Source organism: Phalaenopsis equestris, unplaced genomic scaffold (assembly GCF_001263595.1).
Source record: "Phalaenopsis equestris unplaced genomic scaffold, ASM126359v1 Scaffold198114, whole genome shotgun sequence".
Taxonomy (NCBI): Eukaryota; Viridiplantae; Streptophyta; class Magnoliopsida; order Asparagales; family Orchidaceae; genus Phalaenopsis; species Phalaenopsis equestris.
In genome coordinates, this window is record NW_018218052.1 from 109,052 (window position 1) to 117,093 (window position 8,042).

Sequence of the window (8,042 nt, forward strand, 5' to 3'; positions counted from 1 at the left end):
TTGTATGAATGAGAATGTAATTCATATGATTGAGTCATATTATTGTAGAAATAATCTTTGAAGCGTTTAGAGTTAGAAGACTTTAAAGTGATAGGTTAAAGCCCCCAACTTGGTTTTTTATTTTAGGTTCTAATAAGAAATGTTAGCCCCCAGGTGGAGGGAATTGAGGGAACTCTAAAGTGAGAGCTGGTATCTTCCTTTCTTAGCCGTTCTTCAGAACTATTTAAACTTTAAATTAACCAATGTTATTTATAGCATCTCTAGTAAGGGTAAAAAATAATATTGCTCCTATTTGGCACAACACATTTTTCAAGCTTCTGCTCCTAGTTGGCACAACACATTTTTCAAGCTTCCCCAATTGAAATCCTATGCTTAAAACTGATTCATGATAAGGAGAAAAATATTTTCATATCAAGTACTTTTCTTTTACATAAACTCAAGTTATCTTTAGAAGTTTTATTTTTTTGTTAAAGTATCAAAAATACCAAAAAGATTTGAATTTCACCTACTGTGAAAATATCTATAGTTTAAGTAATTTTCTTTTTTAAAATAGAAAGTTTGTTGATTAATAGTGCATATTGCAAAATTCCCTGTGAGTTCGATATTCGAGACTTAATCAAAAAGTCCTATATTACTTGATAACGATACATATACTTGCGTAGTATCTCAATATAAATATAAATAAAAAATTTAAATCCTTATTTTCTCCAAGATCAAGTTTTTGGTTCTGTTGCAAAGTAAGGAAACATAAGTGAAAAATATTATCAAAGACATTGTTATACTGTGCATATAAACAGTAAGTCGGGATCACCACTCACAAACCTAAATCCAAACTTGTTGACTTTGACCCCTTAAACCTTTAGGAGACTCATGTAGATGACCCTCTAGACCCACTAGCCCTAGGCTAAAGTCTAGCTTAGACCAGTACATGAAGGACCCAAAGTAGAGGATTCCATTTGTCCATGGCTCAAATAGGGTGGTTGGCACCTCACCTTTACCAAAACACCTCCAAATCCAAAATTTGACCAAAATTTCCAAAATACTCAAATCACTCAAAACTGTTCAAAAATCATTCAAATCATTTGAAACTACCGAAATTCCTTAAAACTCCCCAAATCTACCCAATTTACCAAAATACCCCCAAACTGGCCAAAATTACAAAAATACCCTTGATGGCCCAAACTTTCCCAAAACCCTCAAAATAATTTGAAATATCCCCAAAACTAATTTGGACTCCTCAATTGAACCCAATTTGACCAATTTTGACCAAAACCCCCAAATTGCCCCTAAAAACCCAATTTCTTCAAATCACCCTAAATGTCCATCAATTCCATCCCAATTTTCCCCATTTTTCAATTATAAATTCAAATTCAATAGGCTTATGATCATTTAAAATCAAATTCAAGCTTAATTGGTTCATTCTTTGAGCTCAGTTTTGATCCAAACCAAAACCCCCAATTTTGATTATATACCCAATCTCACCCAATTGAACCCCATAGCCCACTCAATTGCCTCAATTTGGATCCCAAACTCTTCCTAACATTCCTAATAATCAAATTGAGCCCTCAGTTGGCCTTGCTCAAGCTTCAATTTCAACTCAAATCTAAAATTCTCAAATTTTCCCCAAGTTAGTCATGTGCCCAAATCCCACCAAATTGAATGTCCAAACCCCAAAATTGGCACTCAATTAATGTTGAGAACTGTTCATAAAATTCCCCAAGACCATTTTGAACTCTCAATTTGGACTTAGTCTAACTCTAGCCCAACCTAAACCCAATTCTAACCCAACATCCCCAAATTGACTAAATTCTCAAATTCCTTCAAATTGACCCACCAAGTCAATTCAAAACCACTCTAATTCTTCTCTAAACCTCTCATGACAACCACCCACACAAAATTAATCAACTAATTGGGCTCAATGTCTTGTCTATAAACCCAAACCAAACTTTAAGATAATTTGACCCAAATTGAACCCCTTCACCAAAATTGACCTAGCCATACCAAAGTGACCAAATCAATGTCACCACAGCCACCATTTGGACTCTATTAACTAGTCTAAACCCAACTAAACCACCTAGGTGAGCTATGGACCAATGGTCCTTTGATTTAAGGGATCTTAGCCATATTTAGCCTTATTTCCATATTTAGCCTTATATATTTAGCCTTATTTTGAAAAAACTATGCCATCATCACTTGCTATTGGGAGTAAATCATAATTAACCCTTCCCTGACCACCCTGAGCTAAAAGGTGACTGAAAGCTGGCCAACCACCACCTTAGGAAAAAGTCACCCCAAAGGAGCCCAAATGGCCAAAAACCAAAATTTTAACTCCCTGACTTGGCTCACTCCAATTGGATGGTTGTGCTTTTCTTCACTCCACCTCAGCAAGCCTTAGCACCCACTGCCAAGCCCTGAGCTCCACTAGGCTGCCATGGCTTTAAATTGACACCTCCATGGCCAAAGGGGAGGTTAGAAAAATACTTAAGGAAACTCTAAACATTTGCTTCTAGAGACTCTTCAAGAACTCCTCAACTTAATCCCACCACTTTGCCCCTCTGGTTCCCACTATAAGAGCTATATTTTGAGTTAAAAAATTCAGCTCGAACAGGATATATTTCCACACACCTCCATAGTCCACTAAACTCGAATTAATTGTGCCCACATCATCATCGGAGGAAGAGGAGTTGATCCCATACAAAAATCCCCTCTTAAACAGCCTCTAACACAGCTCTAGACCAACACCTGAAATTGAGTTTGGTCAAAATCATATCTAGACAATTCACCCGGACCTAAGACTTCATTTGGAGATTTTTTGGACCCAACCAAAGCTACCATAACCATCTGATTGAGGCTTCCCCTCTCAGATAAAGGTATAGAACCTCAACCCTAATCAGAGTCTATTTTGATTCTCCATACATATTTTATGCATCTCATATCGTATAAGCCATATAGATATACTCTTCTTGAGTAGATTAATCTATAGGAACATACCCCTTGTAATTTAGTTGAGTCTAGATGAAGATCTTAAGGTTTTAGTGTGAACAACACTTAGGTTAGGTTATTTGGGGATGATGAAGGGGAGCCGTTCGATCGCGCGTGTATTGGATGGACCGAGGGGAGGAGATCAAGTCGGGCAAACCCTTGGAGCAAAACGGTAGGCTGCATGTAGCTAAGGTTCATGGCGGCGTCAAATGGTGGAGAACCGTGTGTGAGTTCGGAGCCACCGTAGGATGAGTTGGCGTTGCGTGTTTAAATAGAAAAATATGAATTTTTTGGAATTAACTAAATTCTTGAACTTCAAAAATCCATATCTTTCTCTAGAAAAATCATAAAAATAAAACAAAAATATCCACTTGCTTGGTGAACAGAGGAGAATAATGTGGACTAAAAACAAAAATTATTTTTTACTCCCTGATTTTTAATAAATTAAATACTCTCTGGAGTATTTTTAATTCATTATGATCAAATATTGCTCAACATGGCTTGACATTTTGAGTTGCTCCTCGCGATCGAGGATATCTCCTTTGATTTTTCCAAGGTTTAAGGACATCTCTATGCTTTTAACCCAAATTTTCAAGCTAAGATGACTATTTTGGCTTATTTTAATTATATAAATTAAAAGTTCACTTGGAAAATTATGGAAATAATTTTAATAGTTTTCTTATGGTCAAAGAAGCTTAGGAAAAATATCATAATGGCTTGAATAATTTTGTAAATTTCTATATTTGCTTAAGTGTATTTATCTTATAGTAATTTATTTAAATTAAATACTCATAAAAAATTAATAAAATTAATTCCACATTGTATATAAAAATTTTTTGTACCCACACTAAAAATTTAAAAATTATTTGACTAGTTTGAGCACTAAAGTTGATTCTCTAAGAAACCTTATATTTTTGTACAAAAATAATTATAATAAAATAAATACACTTGGGAAAATTATGAAAAGTGATGTTCTGAGTTTCTTGTGATCAGGGGCACTTAGAAAAAATAAAATTTAAAAAAAAATACTTGATTTTTTAGCCTTATTTTGAATTTAAAATAAACAAAAATTATTAAAAAATTCCAAAAAATATAAAAATATTTTAAAATGTGCATAATGATCTCCTGATTACTTGGGACTCATTAAAATATTTTTCCTAACTTTTTCAAGTTAAAAATAAATTTTAAAACCTTAAAAATATTTTTTTCTTTATTTTTCTCACTAAAATAATATTAATAAAAAATTAAACATTTTAAAAATACAAAATTTGATTTTCTGAGTCCTTTGAACTCAAAGAAGTTTAATAACAATATTAAGAAAATTATAAATAAAAGATTATTATGCATTTAATTAATTCATTGAAATTTGTTAATAATTAAATAATAATAATAATAATTTAATTCAAAAAATCATGAAATTTTGTCTAAGTGTTTCTCTAACCTAAAGGGATCTCTAGTAATTTTCTTATGAATTAAAACTTTATTTTGGATAGTTAAGTAAAATCAACTTTGAAAATACTACTTTCTAAACTTAAATAATTATTTAAATAAAATTAAATTAGATTTTGAAAATGCACATTTTCTCCTTTGATGTTTTAATTGACCCATGGATGGGACACTCTAAATTGTCAAAGTCATTTGAATTTTGATTAATGAGTTATGAGGTGAAGAGCCTCAAAGGCAAAGGGGTAACTTTAGATTTTGGTGTCTTAATCAAAATTTGGGTTAACAAAGTGAAAATGGATAATTTTGATCCTAATCAACATGTTTGGATGATTAAATTACAATGGGATTAAAAGGTAGAAACCCACTTGCCACCTTTTCTATAATATGAACAAAAAATCTTAACTTCCTTAATCATCATGCCTTAGAAGTCAATTAAGATCAAATGATTTTTAAGTGATGAGCTTAAGCTAAGAAGGTGATTATTTACTTATCTTAGGCCTAAAATTGGTAATTTTGTGATCCCTCAATAAGAATATATGTCACTTAAACCAAAATTCTAATCACCATCAATTTCCCCCGTTATGATTATGAAGGGCTTGGTAGTGACCTAGGCTCAATTTCTGAACTCAATTGATTGGATTTAGAAGATAATATGATTGGTGATTAACATCTTTAAATACTACAAGACTGACTTTAATTGTGGGTACCACAATCTTTTATGACTCAAACCTGCCTCAGAGGCACCAACCCACATAACTCTTAAACAAAATATCAATTGATTAATTGAGTGTTCTAGCCTTAAGATAAATAAAACATTAAATAAAACATCAAGTTTCCTTAAACATCAAGTTTCCTTGAGCAATGAGATAATATTAGTTTTACTTTGGATGATTAATAGAATAGTATGATAAGTTTTAAGTTTTAAATGAACTCGAAATGTTTCAAGAAATCTTCAAAGTGGTTCAAAGTCATGCTCTGAGCACTTTGGAATCTCTTGAATATTTTGAAGGGAAAAATGGAACTTGCTATATTTTGTTCTAAAATCATCCACTAAGATCTTCCGAGACTCAATAAAGTTATAACTTGAGGTTTAGTAGCTACACCTTCATCTACTCCTGCAATTTAAATTTGTTGCAAAATTATATACATGTTGTCAAAGCTAACCTTTCAGGTGGAAGGAGCGGGAAGAGTCAATAGGTACACTTTTAAGCTATTGCATCGTGATTTACTTTTATTTTTTCGCACCTCTCGTTTCCTCCTTGTAAACTTGCATGTTAAACAATGATGCCACCCTCATGAAAAAGAGCTATTAACAATAATATATGATTTTGATAAATTTAGATCATATTTAATTAGAACTCATTGTGTAGTGCATACAGATCATTCTACTATTAAGTACTTACTGAAAAAGAAGGATGCTAAACCTAGACTTATAAGATGGATTCTTGTTTTGCAAGAATTTGATTTTGAAATAGTAGATCTAAAGGGGACTGAAAATCAAATTTTTGATCATTTGTCGAGGCTTGAGTTAGAAAAATCACTCTGTTTTGAAAAATAAATTAATGAATATTTTCCAAATAAAAAATTGTTCACTATTAATGAGTGGCGTGTTCCGTGGTATGTCGACATTATGAACTTTATTGTTAGTGATATTATACCCTATGAAATGACATACCAACAAAAGAGGAAATTTATTTATGAAGCAAAGACTTATTTTTGGGATGACCCATTTTTATATAAACAAGGAAAGGATCTAATTATTCGAAGAGGTGTACCATTAGAAGAAACTTATGAAATTATCCAAAAACATCATAATTCTGAATTTGGGGGACATACAAAATTTTATAATCTAGATTCTATTGGCCTATAATTTTTATAGATGTTAATGCTTATATCAAAACTTGTGATAGATGTCAACGAGTAGGCAATATTTCTAGAAGACAGGTTAAAGCCCCCAACTTGATTTATTATTTTAGGTTCTGATACGAGATGTTAGCCCCCAAGTGGAGGGAATCAAGCGAACTTTAGAGTGAGAACTAGCATCTTCCCTGCCTAGCCGGTCTTCAGAACTATTTAAACTATAGATTAGCCAATGTTCTTTATAGAATCTCTAGTAAGGGCAAAGAACATTATTGCTCCTATTTGGCACAACACAATATGCATCCTTCCACAACAGAATTCTTATACTTATTACTGATTCATGACAAGGAGAAAGATATCATATTTAGTGCTTTTCTTCTACAAAAACTTAAGTTATCTTTTAAGTTTATTCTATTTTTTGTCAAAATATTAAAATTATCAAAAATATTTAGACTTTCCTTATTACAAAAATGTCTTTAGTTTAAATAATTATCTTATTAAAAATACAAAGTTTTCCAAAAAGTGCATACTGCATATCTTCCCTGTGGGTTTGTGTCGGCACTATTTTGGTTGTGGAGTTGCCCGTAAGAATCTGTCGGTCATCGGAATCAAAATTCTGTCGCCTGCTTTGGAAGGACATTTTAACGTATATATGTATATAAGTTTAGAAAAATATGAAATTAAACTGACCCCGTATTTTTCATAGTTTAAATGAAAGAGCGATGTACCTCAAACTCTGTATCTATCCAGAAGGATAAACACAAGAATTAATGATGAGGCTCGATCAAATAAACTAAGAAATATATGACATCCATTTGGTCTGTAAAACTATTTTATTTGCCAACAAGTTCCCCTATTTAATATGAAGAATTAAATAGGGTTTATATTAAGCTGAGTTTGGACAAGCTTCCTATAAAAGCAAGCCTCTATAGTTAATTACATCTTAGATAATCAAAGTTACCAAAGAAAACTCTTGATAAAAATCAGTAAATATTATCATTAAGGAGTTCAAAAGGATAAGACTTTTCAACAAAATCGGACAAAGAGGTGTGAAATGGGAATGACTCAAATTTGGAACATTTTATTTTGGTAATCTAAAGGAGGAAGAACTAGGGGATGTCATGGATCCAGAGGAGAACCTTGGTGACTTCCCAATCTATCCTATTGTTTGGCTTCAATTTTGAGGAGAAATATTTAGGTGTTTCATCTTGCCAATTTTATTTAATTAGGGCTCACATTTGTTTGAAACGATCACAAAAATAGCCTGGAAGATGTGAGGATTTAGGCCGTAATGAACGACAACCTCAGAATCCTAAGACAAGTTATGGCTTAGATTGTACATCAGAGGTGTACAAAAGCCTAAAGATAAGGTGAGGATTTATGTTACATAAGCAAACAACCTCAAAATCCTATGGCTTGTTGTTTTAGTTCTAAGGAAGGAAATTGATTTAGCTGGGAAGACCAGGTTTTGCTGTTGAACATTATCGTGCTTCCCATAGTGCTAGCTCCAAGCTCCTTGCCTTAATGAGTTTAAGTTTTTTAGCTTGTCAAGTTAAAATGTCAAATCAGATGACCCTATGGTTGAAGTTCTTTAACTGTTATGGAGCATGTTAAAGTTTATTAGAGAGACACCTGTTAGGATCCTACGGTTCCCTCATTCCAGTACCACTATTTTCTATTGGATTCACTTAGTCTAAATGAATTTACTAAACTCAATGAGTTCCATACTTTCAGTTCCATACTTTCATTTAGAC